Genomic DNA, 17,977 nt, shown 5'->3' with positions numbered 1-17,977 from the left:
GTAGGAAGCTGATGTTATGCTTGGGGCTTGTGTAACTTTGGCAGTTTACAAGTTACTAGGGTGGTTCACTGTGTGTCAGCTTGGCTAGGACAGTGCCCAGATAATTGGTCAAACATTGGCTAGTTACTCCTCCGAAGATATGTTCTGGCTGACATTACTATGTAAATTCACAGAATTGACCAAACCAGAACACCTTCCATAACAGCAGGCCTCCCTCTGTTAGGTCAAGATCTTAAGGGGGAAAAAGATTGACCTCTCCCACCTCCTTCTACAAAGACAGACTCCTGCCAGGAGACTGTGGGCTCAGCTTTAGCACGACCTCTTTGCTGAGTCTCCAACCTGCCATCCTAGCAGCAGATTCGCCTTCACAGTGCCACCCCTGCCTGCAGTGCCATCTCTGCCACCCCACAGTTATGTGAGACCGTTCCTCTAAATCGATCAACGTGTGCATCTACACTCTCTTTCTCTCCACATTTGCAAGTTACTGGTTCTGTGTCTCTGAAGAGCCTCAGTAGTGCCTTCCACATTTTACTAGTTTTAAGGACTGCTTTTGGATGACAGTGATTATTTTCTGAATACAGAAGTTTTATTTCAATTATTTTAATAACTGTCTCTTAAAGATTTATTTGTTTATGTATTTGAAAGGTATAATAGCAGAGAAAAGTGGGAAATTGGAGAAGAAGGAATGGAGGAGAGAGAAAGAGATAAGAGCCAGGAACTCTAGCTCAGCCCTTCACACAGATGCAGGGGGTCAGGTGCTCAAGCCATCATCAGTGTTTCCTTAGGTGCATTCTCAGGGAGCTGGACCAGAAGCAGGGTATCCAGAACTCAAACCAGTATTCTGAGACGGGACTCAGGAGTCCCAAGCAGCTTGCCCAGTGTGCCACGACACCTGCTCTACTTCAGTTACTGGGGACACTCACACAACTCCTCAAGTACCTCTTTTCTAATTTGAGACCCGAGTCAATAAATGTATTGAACTGTTTGTTGTAAATCTTTGATTAAGTTTTATACAATAATGCAGCTTTATTATATTCCCAGGAAAGTTATAAATGGGTTTGCATCTGAGTGATCGATTCAGCTCTTTTTGCTTCATTACTAAGCAGCCAAATCCTTTCTGTTGGCATCATACTCTAGTCTTCTATTGTATTTTCAACACAATACATCCTCTAATATCCAATATCTAACATTACTGGTAAAGTCTATTAACTTAGTGTACTGGCTTCAAACACATTAAAATAGTCTTGTGTTGATTATTTTCTCTTAGTCTAATTTTGATTTCCTGAAGGTATGTTCTTGAAAAACAGTCTCCTGGCCTATATGCTGACTTTTGGAAAAGGAGTTGTTTTCTACGAGGCATTTGAAGCAGGAATTTTAAGAAGTGTACGTTGTGGAAGAAATGTAGGTTACATGCCACTTAACCAAGATTTGCAGCACACGTAATATATTTGGAAAATCATGGGGCAAAGAAACCTGCTTCATCCAATGTTGCCCAAATGTATTGGACCACAGAATTTTCCTTTTTTCTACAACATCTATTGGAATACATTGTGGAAAATACTAGCCATGTTATACCGTTCCATCCTCCTTAAGGGTCATAAAACAGCTAGGAGGAATATTGCCATTAAGACAGGAAAAGCACACATTATTTATGAGACTTAATAAGCAACTAAGATCCTGAGGATCCCTAATCCAGGACAGCAGAGTTGGGGAAATAAACCGTCCTCTGGTGTCTATTCATTACAGTTGCTTCCACAAGCCATAACCGCAGCTAATAGGACAGTTTCCACTTCCTTGTAAAGCAAAGCAGCTACATGTCGATTCCAAGCCCATAAAAATGGAATGTGATATGCCTCCCTTGGCCTGCTGGAGACATGCCTGATAATGATAAATGCAAGCGGGCTACCTGCATGAGGAGAAAAGAAATCTCTGTCTTGTAAAAGGGAAAGAAATAAGCAAGGCGCTGGCTTCATTTGAGCTTTCGGTTGTTCATTTTGGTCTGTCTTGGTGTATCTCGTACTGCTCTCAACTGCTGACAGCCAGTAACTGACCTGCAAGGGGCACCTGATTCTGCCCACAGCTCTACTAGAGCCTCCCTGAACCTATCACAGAGTAGGGAATTTGAAAGCCCTGGGCATCCAGTGCCTGGACGCTCTCCCCATCACTCCCAGACCCTTTGCTCCTGCAGATCCCAATCATTAAAGTGGACTCGTGAACCTACAAATGTCCCCAGGGACAGAATCCTGACCCTGTCAGCCCGAGCTGTCAGACCACACATTTCCCAGTGAGAGCACAAGCCAGAGTTTTCCTGATTGCTGGCTTAGTGGTTCCCAATCCTGCTTCTCACATAGAGCCTAACCAGTGGACACCTGAGGCTGTGTGCTCCCTGCAGGTCTCATCTAATGGTCCCGTAGTGGGTCCCAGGCGGCTGGAGCTGTTGAGAGCTCCCTGCTTATTCCAACGTGCAGCCAGGGCTGTGAATTTCTTCCTCCTTGGGATCTCACACAGCAGAGATTCCAGACTGGAAGAGAGACCCTTGACCCTTTGCTCCAGGAAGCACATGTTCTATCTCATAAAGAATACTTGCATGTGCTGCACTGTATCTTCATCATCTGAAAGAATGGAGGACCCTAAATCAAATAGTAACTGGTGAAGCCAGTGGCTAACACCAGGGAAGAACTGCTTGTTTGCTGGATCAGCTGGGGTCAGCCAGAAGTGACTCTCCCAGCAGAACCTCTGTCTTCTTAAACGGACTCTACTCAGGCCTGGGGACTCATTCCTATGGTAGTGACCACAGCCAGAGTTTCAAGCATCCCACATTCCCCCAAGCTCTCTCCAGGCAGGAAATCCAGTCCACTTACCTGCCATCAGAAAACTTACAGCTCTCTGAGGTACATCGCTTGACCATTTTATTTCAAACTTTCTATTTCTTTGGAACTTCATTTTTATCTACTTCTTACTCTATTTTATCTTATTTTATAATTTTGTTCTTTTCTGCAATGGTTTTGAAAGGTTTTCCTAATCTCATTTAATGACACTTTTGATTCAAGGTTAACATTTTTCTCAAGAGAATGAATAGTTTAGTCCCCAAAACATTTGGATTCTGCTGCAGTAGAGAATCAAAACCCAAGCACACAGACAGCAACACTCTTGCTGAAAACAGACTAGGCCTCCTACCAGTCCACATGCACCAAGGCAAGCGGAGGGGAAGAAGGTCATGCTAAGAGAGGGGCCTTCAGTGTGGCCCAGCCTTGGTCAGGTGACTGAGTTGGTTATTGCTGGTGTGACCACACAGGGGTTCCCTAAATGCCATGAATAGCACACTGTCCTGTCATCTTCCCCCCTCCTGCCCATCTACCCCCTAGACCTTGTGCTAAGCATCTCTCAGTACTCAGCTATTTTGCCTGTGTCTCCCTGGCCTTCCACGGCTGACTCTGGTTTTTCAAAGTGATGTGACTTACCTAGCCTGCAGCCATGTCTTGGTCTCTGGTGCTCCTCTCAGGACTCTCAGCACCTTCTGGAGGTCTGAGCCAAAGACATTGAGCCTGACACAGCTCTGACTTGGCCAACCTCCCTCTCAACAGGTAAGGGGAATTCAGATCATCCAAGCCCTTTGAAAAGGACTCTTAGGAGGAGACACGACTATAAATTCCTGGGGCAAGGGGGCAGAAAACCCTCTGACACTATCTTGCTCTTGCATCGGTCTGATTATGTTGTCTCACCTCTAAGGAAGATGGAGACTCAAATGACGCATCCTGCTTTTGGAGGGCAGTCAGGAGTGTTGGTTGTTTGTCTCGAGTCCATTTTGGAAAAAGTCCCTTGTCCTCTCTGAGGAACAGAGTCTGTGCCTGTAAATCAGGAAATGAGACAGGGAGACCTCCGAGGTCTCTCCCCTCCCTAGCCCGCTTACACTTCTAGTGTTTCTATGATTCTCCCTGTGTGCATTCCGACCCAACTTTTCTCATAACGAATGTCTGGGATGAGCTAACTCAAGTGTGGATCATGCCCAACAAAAGTTTAAGAAAGTACTTTTTAAAATCATTTAGGCCAGATGATATTTCCTTGGGATTTCTTTTAAAGTTTCAAACAACAGGCAATTCCAATACAACACACATTGTTCCAGACAGCAGAAGGCAGTGGAAAACTACCAAGTTCGGTTTATACAACTACACATTCTCTAACAATGTTTGATAAGGCATGAAAATGACACAGCTATACAAATAGCAACATCTGGGAAAAGCTGGACTTTTATTGAAAATATCAGAGAAAGAACTAGAACAGGTACATTTAGAGAGACAAAAAAATAAAATTGTGGGGGTTAACACTTTGGTGTGATAAAATAAGCCTCTGCCTGCAGCACCACCACCCCATTTGGGGTGTCAGTTCGTGTCCCAGCCTCTCCACTTCCCGTCTAGCTCCTTGCTTATTGTCTCAGTAGGTAGTGGAGAATGGCTCAGTCTTTGGGCCCCTACACCCACATGGGAGATGTGGAAGAAGCTCCTGGCTCCTAGCTTTGGATTGGCTCAGCTCTGGCTATTGCAGCCATTTGGGGAATGAACCAGCAGACAGAGGATCTTTGTCTCTCTCTCTCTTTCCTCTAACTCTTCCTTTGACAAAAATAAAATACATTTTAAAAAATAGATTTGTGGTTCCTGTGGGGTAGGCAGCAAGATGGAGTTACTGTTAAGTGGGTACAGAGGTTCTGGAAATGGCTACTGGTGATAGTGACAACATGGAATGTGCACCTAATATCTCTGAATTGCACAATTAAAAATGATTTTAAAAGGTCAACTTTGTGTTATGTGTATTTTTCCATTAAAATTTGCTTAAGATACTAGCAAACTAATGAGAAATATGAAAGAGCAGAGCGCACAAGGAATGCATATACTTATTTGTGTCAATGTCAAGTTCCTGATTTTATTGCTCTGCTGTAGTCACATAAGGTGTGACCACTGGGAGAAACTAAGTGAAGGGAACTTGGGACCACTTTGTGTTGAGTCTTCAACTTCCTCTGTACTTAACGTTATTTCAAAATGAAAAAATAAAACCCAAAAACTGTGCTGAAAAAATACTCCACCACAACCAAGATGAACTCTCCAAAAACACTAGGAGAAATGACATTTGGAAACCTATTAATATTTCACGCTTAGAAGTGAAATAAGATAAAGCATATGATTTTTTTCCAGATGTTTAAATGCTCTCATTAATACTAATTTACTTTTCTGAAGTAGGCTTTTTATTTCTCACCAAAAAGACCCATCTCGACAACAAAAAGCCTTAACACTCAAACAAAGGTTTTGTTTTGTTTTTTGAAGATTTACATATTCGTTTGAAGGGCAGAGGGGGGAAAGAGAGAGAAAGAGAGAGAGAACACAAGTTTCCATCCGTTGGTTCAGTCTCCAAATGGTTTCCAATGGCCATGCCTGGGCTGGGCCAAGGCCAACAGCCAGGAGCTTCATCCAGGTCTCCCACATGGGTGGCAGGAGCTCATACACTTGGGCCATCTTTTATTGCTTCCTGGTGTCTTGGCAGAGAACTGGATCAAAAGTGGGATACATATCAGCTGGGATACATATCAATGCCCACATGAAATCTTAGTATCACAGGCAGCAGGTTCACCTCATATGGCATAATGCTAGTCCCATCTTATAGTTGTTTTTGTCAAGTCAATAATAATGCAGGATGCTCAGTATCACTGTTTTTAAAATTCTTCTGGTCATTACCATAAAAATATGGAAACTGAGCAAGAGGCTACTTTTCACTGAACCATCACACTTTGGACGTATCTATTAACTACTTGACTAAAAGTTTTCTGTTTGCTAAGATTAAAGAGTTGTTTGAACTAAACCATTATTTTTGATATCACCTTCCTATTTCTTTACATTGAACCTTCTTCTTAGAACCTTTTTTTTTTTCCTGTGGAAGACCAAAATATAACACAAGTAAAACCACAACAGGTTCCAAACCCTCATCCATCCTGCTCATTCCCTTTATGTCCTGCTTTCCCCATCAGCTCTGTATGACACAAGTCCCTGCAGACACTTAGGAACTCCTAGACACTGAGGTCTCTGGCAGTGGAAAAACGTCATATTTTTAGAAGCCTATTCACAGAGCTCATTTGCCATATTTTATAGAATAAAATGTTAGAAAAAATTAAAAGCACCAAGTCTAGTCTCTGGGATACTGTTTCATTTGAGCCTGGTACAGCTCTTGCCTTCTGTGTCTATATTAATCAAGTACCTGAGCGAAAGTCCTCACTTCCCTCAGCCTTGGTTCTTTATCTGTGGTGGGAGTTTTATTTCTCTAACATTGGCTCAGCAAAGATCACATTATCGTGATCTTGTGACGGAGTCACTTCTATCAGTAGATGCTGATGCCTGAAAGGTCCTCCAGACTCCATCACTCACATTCCGTGACTTGCAAAGCATGATCAGAGAGCACAGTGAATGGTATTGCCCCCTAAAAGAAGAAGAGTTGAGCCTGGGAGATTTGTAGGGCAACAAAAACACTTTTTACAACATGTGTAATGAGGATACACACCATTATACATTCTTCCTAACCCACAGAATGTACAGTACCAAGAATGAGTCCTCGTGTAAACTGTGGACTTTGAGTGTCCACATAGGTTCATAAGTTGCAGCAAATGTTCTCTTCCGGTGTGGATGTTAGGACTTGGGTAGACTGTGTACGTGCAATCAAAGGAGCTCTCTGGACTTTCCACTCCATTTTGTTGTGAAGCTAATTGTTCTTAAAAAAAAAAACTGCGGTCTGTTTAAGAAATTAAAAATAGGAGCATTTGGAACTTTAATTTTCTCTAATCTCAGGAACTGGGGAATAGCAAAGCCATACAAAACCTCAGGGAGTAATCTCCTCCACAAAATGCTCTTGTGACTCAGTGTACTCAGCCCTCCAGCCGTTGCGCTCCTTGCACATTCTCCTTCCTGCCTCTTCCCTGCTGATGACTTGCATCTATCCTTATCTAACCCACAGTTATCTGGTAAGGGACAGTCTCTTCTATGCAAAGGCTCCAAGAAGTCCACACTTGAATGTCCCTTAGGAACTTCAACATCAACTTGCCCAAATGGAAATCATTAACTTCCCATCCCAAACCTACATTTTGTTTACTAATCTTTATATAAAAGAGACATGGCTTTCTATATGGATGAGAATCATAGTCATTCTTCTAAAGTCTCATGCCGAGATTACTATCATTTCCGCTTCTCATCAAGTATAGCACGTTGGATTGTTGTGGGCAACTGTGTTCCTTCTTAAAACCCCCCCAAAAGTCACGTTACAATAAAAGGTTTAGGAAACCATAGGCCCAAGGACTGCAAGGAGAGGTCAGCTATGCAATTTTACAAGGTGGGAACTACAGGGATAAATAGAAGCTACTTTGGAAAACTAGAGAAAATCAGAGCTCTTGTTGGCAATGGAAAAACCTAGAGCAAACTGATTAGCACTGATGCAGCCCAGAAGAGTTTGGGAAGACGAGGCACCAGGCGCCTCTTAAAGAAACAGTCAAATAAATAAGAGCTCAGCCATGTGAAGTCTCATAAACACAACCCTCTGGCTCGTGTTTACTTTGTCGGAACGCATCTGGAGGACACGTTCCAACAAACCCAAAGAGGAGGCCAAAAACAGAGATGACATGAGATGCAATGCTAAAGGGAGGGAGAGGCAAGGCAGCCTAGGCTGTTAATGAAGGAATAACCCAGTGACACAGCTATGCTCAGGGCTTATTATGTTTATTGTTATTACTATTAATATTTTCATTCTTGAACATGTAGAAAAGCTAAATAATGTTTTCAATGTCACCTAGCAGTCTAATGAGTTTTAAAGCTAGAAATCCAACCCGTGGATGTCTGATGTGAGGATCATTAATAGAACATGTCTGTTTTATGGAATTCTGAGCCAAAGAATGTCTAATGTTGATAATAACAGTTTCAAGCCAGTCATAAGCTTACGATGAGAACTATGAGATAATCACCCAACTCATTTACTCAGTATCAGACACATGGGAACCTAAATATTACTGTTTTACTCCTGATAAAAAGATAATCTATTATTACCATTAATGTCTCTATCAAATGTTCCAAGAAGGATTAGCAATTTAGCTGGACCTGGAAAAAACATGGATGATTGATGTCCTAGTCAGCTTGGGTGGCTACAACAGAAATCACAGATATGAAGCAATAGACACTTATTTCTCACAGGGCTGAAGACTGGAAGTGCAAGAACATGGTGCCAGAGGATGTGGCTCCTGCTCAGGGTTCTCTTCCAGGCTTGCAGTTGGCTGCTTCTCACTGTGTCCTCACAAGGCAGAAAGACCGAACTCGGGCTCAGCATAGTAGCCTAGTGGCTGAAGTCCTCACCTTACATGCACCAGGATCCCATATGGATGCTGGTTCGTGTTCCACCAGTCCCACTTCCCATCCAGCTCCCTGCTTGTGACGTGATCTGGAAGGGATGTCCATATCATCCTTCCTCTGCACACATTCCATGATTCACTGCTCTCATCAGATGCCAGATTCAGAGATTTGCCCAATCGTGGACTATTCATTTCCCAAACTGTCCTCAGAAATAAACCTTCCTCATGAGTATCCCCCATCATATATTTATGAAATATGTATATTTCATACTTATGTATTTGAAAGAGTGACAGAGAGAAGCTAGAGAGTGAGAGGTCTTTTCATTCATTGGTTCACTCTCCAAATGGCTTCAACAGCCAGGATTGGCAGGCTGAAACCAGGAGCTGAAAACTCCACTCAGATCTCCCACTAGGCTGGCAGGGGCCCAAGTAGTTGCACCATCTTCTGTTGCCTTCTTAGGTGCATTAGCAAAGAACTAAATTGGAAGTGGAGCAGCCAGGGTTTGAACTGGTATTCATTTGGGATTCTGGCATAGCAGGTGGTACTTGTACCCACTGTGCCACAATACTGATCCCTGAGGTATTTAAAAGTAGTTAAAAATCTGGGGCCTGTCTTGATGGCTCAGTGGCTAGATCCTCACATTGTATGCCTCAGGATCCCATGTGGGTGCCAGTTCATGTCCCAGCTGCTCCAGTTTCTATTCAGCTCCCTGCTTGTGGCCTGGGAGGGCAGTGAGACCCTGCACCCCTGTGGGAGAACCTTAGGATCCTCCTGGCTCCTGGCTTCAGATCAGCTCAGCTCTGGTCACTGCAACCACTTGGGTATTGGGCCAGCAGATGGAGGATCTCTCTCTTTGTGTCTCCCTCTCTCTGTGGCTCTGCCTTTCTAATGAGAATAAAAGAAACGTTTAAAAAGAAGCAGTTAAAATCTTATTAAAACACTATTTAAACCCAATTATTTCCAAAAGACTCATCTCTAATATAATTATCCCCCCTAATCTGTAGGGGTTAGGTTCTGAGACTCCCAGTGGATGCCAGAAACCATGGGTAGTAGGACTATATCCTAAATAGATGTATTTTTCCCTATACCGACATACTGTCATAAAGTTCAATTTATAAATTATATAAAATAAGAGTTGAAAAACAGTAACTAACAATAAATGGAACAAGTCATATGACAAAAACTATGTATCTTATTGTGCTGTACTCACCCTTCTGATAATGTGAGATGACCCAACGGACTCTTGGGGAGATGAGATGAGGTGAATGGTGTAGGCAGTGTGATGGGCATTAGGCTGCTATTTCCAACCACTTGTCAGCAGCAGGATGCGCCATGATGGTGCTGGTCAATGGGGGCAGCCAAAGCCATGGAAGAGAAAACTGCTGCTAAAAGCAGGATTGAAATCCCATCCTCTGGAAGCTTAGGGCTTGGACCTAAGGTGTGGGTGCAGTGACATGAAGGGGCATGTGTTAACCAAGGAAGAGAAGACAACGAAGTGCTTCCAGAAGCACTCATTCACAAACCAGCTCTGGCTCAGCACTTCCCAATAGTTTCCCCAAAACATCTGGAATGTAGAATAAATCTGTGATTTCTGTGTTTCTCTAGATTTGGTTAGCCTGTCTCTGAAGTAAATTAGATCATCAGACAGCCACAACCTGAACTCTATTATCTGAACTCCCCACAGAGTAGTTCTCATAGAGTTAAGATTAATGTTGTGTCCTTAGATTTGCAGGAGAGAACAAAACATCAACTTGAAAAGCATTTTCCTATCTTTTGCAAAATCATGAGTGCAGACATGGCACCCCATTACCCATCCATACACAGTCTGAAAAAGACTTTCCTTAGATGAATCTTTGCACTTGCTTTGTGCATTCAGGGACAGTATCAGAACCCAATGCCTGGAGAGAATTTAGTGCTCAATAGCAGAAATTTAATTCACACCAAATGCTGAAGGAAAGAAATCCCTCTTCTACTTGTAAATATATAAAAATAAGTGTTCTTGGCTTTTTGTTGTTGTTGTTGCAGAGATGAGAGGTTTGACGTCGGCTCACACGCTGCTGAAAAGCTTACATCTCATATTGGAATGCCTGGGTTTGAGTTCTGGATCCACTAATGTGCATGCTAGAAGGACGCAAGTGACAGTTAGGTCCTTGGGTCCTTACCTTCCACATGGGAGACTGAGTTACTCCCTAGATGCTGCTGTGTACATCTGAGGAATAAACCCGCAGATGAAAGATCATTTTCTCCCTCTATCCTGTCTCTCTTCCTTCCAGATAAAGTAAAAATAAATTAAAAAATTTAAAAACTGGCTTGCTTAAAAACCTTACACCCTTTCTTGGAGTAGATGAGTGTGAAGCAAAACAACTGAGCATAACATTGATTCTTGGTTTAATACAAGAATCAGGAGGTAGAAAAAAGAATGTTACTTGATAGTGAGAATCAACATATAACTGAATCTATGATGTTCTAGGATGGAACAATTCAAGACAGTAGGTCCTGTACTTACAAAGTTTTCAACAGAAATGTGTGAGAAATCAGAGACTCTAATTTCCAGAACACTGATGGTTGGCCTGGCTGTGAAAGTGTAAATGGCAAGTCAGTTATTACATTTCTAAATCTTCTGAAGGGTGACACATGTTGCATTAATTGCGTTTCATTGGCCACAGAAAACCATGCACCCACTGAACATAGAGGTGAGCAGGGATTGTTGCCTTCTGATACTTGGAAGAAAGACAGCCCGGAGTGTTGATGAGCAGCCCCAATGATTACTAGAACTTGCCCTTTGGGTCATTAAAATTCAGTTTAATTTCCTTTCTGATTGCAAAATGTCCTCAACCATTCCTCCAAGTATATACCCAGCATGCTTTATTCTAAACCTAAAATTGGGGAGTTACACGGGCATCAGGTCTTGTTACGGCACCTGTTGATTCTGAGACCTCATGATTCTACCAGTCTGCCTTGAATACTGGGACAGGAATAGCTAACACTAAAGACAACCATTTGGAAGCGGGGAGGATGAAACACCACAGAAACTGATTCAGAGTTCCAAATATCAGTGGGCAAATAATTTTAGGGTTCGCACTGGAGTCAGAAAATTCTTTGATCAGATTCAGCACACTTCTGCTCCCTGGGAAGAGCCCTGTTATACATTCTGAAGAGTCCTGTATGAGGGGAAGGGACTGCTTGGGGTTTATCAGGTCATGAGGGTGAAGCTCTATTGATTGGCATCAATGGCCTTATAAAGAGACCCCACAGAATGGCCTTTGCCCTTCCACTGGGTGATGACACAGCAAGATGATGTTATGAGGAAGAGGGCTCTCACAGAATGTGCAGGTGCCTTGATCTGAGAGTTCTCAGCTTCCAGAACTGGGATAAATGGATATCTGCTGTCCATCAGTGTCCAGCTATGGCAGCCTGAACAGACCAAGACAGAAGACAAAGAGCCAGTGTCCTGCTTGGGATGGGTGGCCCTCCCAGGCCACCTCCTGCTGTGAGATGATTGGAGCCTCTGTGTGATTTTATGTGTTCAGCAATTGGCACATCTTGTTTAAGCTGATTGATACCTTTAGTCATTACAACTGTCAAAACCAGATTTGTTTATTCTAATCAGCTCCATATGCCAAGGTTTTGAGATATAACTTTTATATTTACTATGTATACTTTTTGCTTTCTTGTTTCCATGCTTCTCTTTATCAGTTTAATTTTGATTCCTTGAAGCTAGCAAGCTTCCATGACAGTTCCACCTGCTAAGCCATCATGTAGATTTGAAAGGATGCATTTGGACATTGGCTGGCTGGACTGCTGTTGAGACACTTCTTAACTTACTCAAAGGCTTTAACAATGGCTGTGATGAAAATACTCTTAATGTGTTCCGTGATGCAAGGTTGAATTTTCATTGATTTTTTTGACATTAATGTTTTCCTTAGTTTTATCTTTTTCTATTTAGAATTGAGACTTCTTTTAGATTTTAAAATGCCTGAATTCTATTCCCTTACATTTCTGCTAAAAAATGAACCAGTTCTGTTTTGAATGGACCTCTTTAAAAAAAAGGGACATCTTGCCAAAGCAGCCATCCAGCCATCCACACACAGTACATGCTTATAATAGGAATCTTCCCCTGGAGACAGTTCATCTGGAACATAAGCCACACCCCAGATTCCTATAGGCACAGTTTCTTGCCACCCACTGTCCAACCAGAAAGCCGGTATCACTTATCTTCAGTCATCTGTTGCAGCAGCAGCCCATGTCCAGGCACCAATGTCTGAACCATCTAGTATCTGCAAGATCCTGTTACAGGAAAAGAACAATGCTAACACCTCAGCAGTTGAGAGTCAATTATCATTTGCCCCTCTGTCATGTGCCCAGCTCAGGTCAGAGGAGAACATGCCTTATGTTATCCTGCCTAACGTGTGTCCAGCTCTGGTCAGAGGAGAGCATGCCCATGTGTTATCTCCCTCAGGAACCCAAGGTGGGCAGATTCTCCCCACCTGAGCATCTCTAGCTCCCATGAAGGGTGGAAAGGGACATGGAAGCTGAAAGTCTGTTCATCGTTCCTATTCACATTTAATTGGTTAAGGCAAGCCAGATGGCTCAACCTAAACGAACGGGCAAAGAAGGGAAATTTTCCCAGTCTCCAGAAGAAGTAATGTACTGGTCAATAGCACGAATGACTCCCATAACACTCATTTAACAAAAGCATGTGTGTGCATTCTCCTCTCAACACACACATTGTTTATGTTGGACTTACAGTCTCTAGGAGTTATAGAGTCTACTGTCTCTGGCACACTCTCTATTCCTACAGTTAATAAGACACTGAAGTCTGATTTCTAAGTTTGATATCTGAAGCTTGATTTTCTAAGAAATCTAAGTTTGATTTCAAGTGGATGTCATTGGCACTATTGACATAAGAGAGAGAAAAACAGTCAATATGGGTAAATAAAATAAAAATAGACACTGAAATGCCAATCGAATGTGGATTTTTATTTGCCAAATGTTCTCAGTATGTATTTGCTTGTGTGTATGTATCTCCTTTTCTAGCCCACTGGCTTCTCTACACTCCAAAGCAAAGATGAGCACTTGTGATTTCAGATGCTTTTACACGTTAATGCACATGTATCCTGCACAACTGCATGGAATACAACATGATCCACATCTAATTTCTCCATTGGTTATCAGGTTACCCAATAAACGCTTCATTGATTGAGTAATCCCAAGTCCCAGATAAATAATTCGGCCAAAGAACGATTTACCAATAAAGCCATTTAAGAAAAGTTTCCATTCCCAACCCAGTTGGCCACATCATACAACTCAGTTATAAATTTGCAAATTCAAGGTTAGTGCTGGAATTGATGGCTAGACACTTTCATAAATATTGGGAAGATTTTCTAGATAAAATGCTCAAAAAAGTTTGGGAAAATGTTTATGCTTTTGCCTATTTTGTTTTCTGGACACTCTTTAATCTACTAATTTCACTTTTCCTTTTTTTCCAATAAAAAAAGAAAGCTTTTTTTTCTGAAAACAGGCAGGAAATAATTGGCACACAATTGAAGACCTTGCAAACATGTAAATGTGCTGTTATCTTTAGCCCTCAGCCTAGCTTTCTGCAGAGAAAGCATCGCTAAAAATGGTCCCGCTGTGATGTAGCACATAAGCCACAGTCTCCATCAGGGGAAGCTGGTAGGTTTCTGATCCAGCCTCCTGATAATGTGGATGGAAAGGAGATGGAAGCCGACCCAAGGGAGCTCCTGGCTCTTGACAGCTGGTGCAGTTCCAGCCTTTGCAGCCATTTACCAAATAAACTATCACTTGTCTCTGTATCTCTTCCTCTTTCTGTTTCTCTGCCTTTCAAATAAATAAAATACATTTGAAAAAGTCTCCTCCATCGTTGCATAGGACAGACTTTTCCCGGTTGTAGCACAGCTGCCTGACAAAACATGGTAAAGGAGGAAGGATGCTCCTAGGCACCTAGGCACCAACTCTCAGTCTTGACCATCTTTAACTCACCTTTGTAATCAATATTAAAATAAGACACATAATAGAAGCACTGCAAAATGAAAATAATGTAATTTTTATTTACCAAACAGATACTAAAGCAAAGACTGATAATATAATTTGCTGGTATGTGAGGGAAAAATGTACTTTTGTAAATTATGCATGGACCAGAAAATCGGGAACTCGTGATGATGACTAAAATGTTCCTCAATCTTGTATTTTTAAAATCTTCTTAGAGAGACAGTGAGGAAGGGAGCTCTCTGCCATCTAGTGGCACATTGCCTGAAGGTCCTCCCCAGCCTGGGCTGGGCTGAGGAGGGAGCCAGCCATGAGACAGGAACTAAATGATGTGGTAAGAAGCCAATTACTTGAGCTATCTCCATTGCCTCCAAGGGTCTGCATTGTCAGGCAACCAGATTCAGAATCCAGAGCTGGCAGGTGAATCAGGTAGCACCTATGGGGGAACATGTATCTTCTAGCTAGGCTAAATGTCACCATATTTTGCATTTTAAAGTTGAATTTTCAGATAAATTTTAACATTCAAGTATTTAGTGAGCTTATCTTTCAATGTATTATGAGTAGGAAAATTCACTGATTTTTTTCCCCTCAACAACAACAACAAAAGCCTTTAGTTTTGAAGCATTCCTGCCAGTTAGTGACAGCATACACTCATTTCATGCTTTCTGAGTGATAAAGCAGCCTCTTGGAAGATGAATATCCACCGGCTCAAGCTGTCCCACATTCCAGCGTGTCTCTAATCTTTCTCTTGCCTTCCAACACACATGCTAGAAACATGAGCTTGAAGATGTCTTCAGCTTTCACGGGCCATGTCAAGCATCAACAGGCATCTCACATCAGGATCTGGCTGGAAGAAGGGTTGGCTCCTTAGTAATTGTTTTCAGACTTGCCCTCCTTGGACCACCTTTGGATCAGAGACTGTCCTCACTATCCACTAGATGTCACCCTCACCTAAATATAGAATGTCACCAGTCACTGAAGTGACACCTGGTTAGTTTCAAAGAGCAAAGTCTGAGTCCTCACTAACACTTGCAGTCTAGGGGTCAGGAGCAGGAAGTGACCGGCTGTCACCAGTTTGATGAGAAGCAAGGCTTCCTATCAATGAAAGCACGTGTGAAGGAGGTTCTGAGATCGTTTTGTTTGTGAAATCTATATGGATAAGCAAGGGAGCAGGCCAAAGCGATGGTCCTGGGAGAACGAAGCAGGAAATGGAAAGAACAGGGACAGAGGTGAGGCAGGAGGAGCCGGCAAGGGTAGGTGAGGAAGCTCTCAGAGCAGACTTTGTGGAAGAACGTGGGACTCTGCAAAGGGTGCACATTTCATTCCAAGAGAAAAGGGAAAACATTAAAACAGTGCGTGATTTTCCCATGGAAAAACTTCTCAGGATCTACTTGGCCACCATTATGAAGCAACACCAGTCAAAGCCACATGAAGGAAGTTTCTATAAAGTCAGTGACTTGTGTTTTTCAAAATGTCAGTGTCATAAAAAGAGCAAAGAAGCCTGGGAAACCATCCCAGCAATGCAGACTCAGTGACAACCAACTGCAGTCCTGGTCCTGGGCTGGACCCAGGCCGAAGCAAGAGCGCAGCTCTGACGGACAGCTGAAGGCAGCAAACGCTGGCGTTCGCCTTGTGCCTTCCACGGAATTAGTGCTATTAACGTTCACTTGTCTGAAGCTGATACTGTGCTGTGGTTATGTAAGAGAGTTATTTTTTTTAAGAATACCCACAGTGGAGTTTTAGAGAGTAAGGTGATATGACCTGGGGTTTCTAAACACTGTTACACAGTGGGAAACCTGTAGGCTTCTCCCAGGGAGGTGGAGCCTGTGTGATGGGTGCATTGGACCAGAAACCATAGCCCCCTGAAAGACAGTCAGCTCCCCGAGGAAGGAAACCACAAATCAAAATTGTGACCCTTCTCATCCTACTATGGTACATAGTTGTATGTTTGTTCACATTCTCACCCCTTCCTCAAAGCAGTTGCTGTGGTTTCTGTACCTCCCAGAACCTTTGGAAGAATGCCTGAATGTGCTTGTGGCAGGTATGAGAAGTCCACTCTACTCCGAGAAGTCACCCTTGGAGGAAGTGGTAACCTCGCTCCAATATGGTGAGGAGTCTCAAATGTCTCCTGAACTCACACTCCCAGAGCAGTGGCTCTCATGCAAGACAATCATGCCTGACCTGCAATTCGGGTGCTTAAAAAATTGACTCAGAGTGAGCCTGAGGTGCTGGTGCCAGGGCATAGGAAGCTAAGCTTCTGCCTGTGGCACCAGCATCTCCTATGGGAACTGGTTCAAGTGCCCATTTTTGATTCAGCTTTTTGTTAATGTACTGGGAAAGCAACAAAGAATGGTCCAAGTGCTCAGGCTCCTGTACTCGTGTAGGAGACCTGGGAGAAGTTCTAGGCTCCTGGCTTTGGACTGGCCCAGCTCTGACCCTTGTGGCTATTTGGGGAGTAAGTCAGTAGATGGAAGAATTTTCCCTGTCTCTCTTTCTCTTTATCTTTCTGTTGTAACTCTACTTTCCAAATAGGAAAAAATACGCCTTTCAGAAAACTGACTCAGAAATACGAGATTAAGCCCTGAATAATCAGTGTCAAAGAGTTGGAGTCCAGATTTTCTCCATTTGTTCCATGTGGTCTAATTAGGGCCTCTGAGAGGTGGATCTGGTGAGAGGTCTTTAGATGACTAGATGTATGTCCTTGGAGATGGTTCATTATTTCAATTCAGAGTCAGTTTCCTCCACACTTCTTCACTTGTTAATGTTCTTCACCTACCATGACCAGCCTTCGTCAGAGGCTGGGACCACTCATTCCTGACCTATCACTTCCCAACTGTGAGCAGAAACAAATCTTTCCTTTCCCAAGAAGCATCTCTCAGACATTTTAGTTAAAGTAACAAACCGACTACAACAGAGTGCAAAGCGACAGTTCTGTTACCCACATGTGCACTGCCCAGGCTTTTAGCTTCCCAGTGGAGCAACAACAGAGCAACTAAGCACAGCTAACACTTTAGGAATCCCATGGAAGAATGAAGCAAACCCAGACAAAGGTTAGGAAAGTGTGCAAGTGGTGCAAAAGGGATGCTTACTAAGACAAGATGAAAAATCAAGGATAGATTGCCTGGAGAGGATAATATTTAGCTATTCTCTTGAAATGCACAAAGCAAACCTAATGGGAGAGTTCATGTCTAGTTTCTAACCAGCTTCCCTGAGATATAAACAGAAGAAATGGAGCTCACATTTCAAAGGATGTTTTAATTAAATATTTGGGTTTATTAATCTTGGAAAATTAAGCCTGAACATGAGCTCCTGTGGTTCCGTGGCTTTCCCATCCCCAGAGGATCTTCAGAACACCCAAGTGCCTGTTCTGGGAGAGTCAGGTGTCTGCTTGCCACCTGAGCGGACAGCAGCCACCAGCGATGATGGCATCACAGTGTTGTTCCCACTGGGTCTCCCGGGTCACCAGATCCCTGCAGAGCCATCCCTTTGTGAACAAGGCAGTTCAGGCCTCAGAGTGTAACTGTGACTGGATAGGCCAATCTTACCAGTCAGTTATACCACCTCTCATTTGGTTACCAAATTAGTAAGTCACACTGCAG

This window comes from Ochotona princeps, chromosome 18 (assembly GCF_030435755.1).
Source record: "Ochotona princeps isolate mOchPri1 chromosome 18, mOchPri1.hap1, whole genome shotgun sequence".
NCBI classification, from domain to species: Eukaryota; Metazoa; Chordata; class Mammalia; order Lagomorpha; family Ochotonidae; genus Ochotona; species Ochotona princeps.
This window is presented reverse-complemented; position numbering follows the sequence as displayed.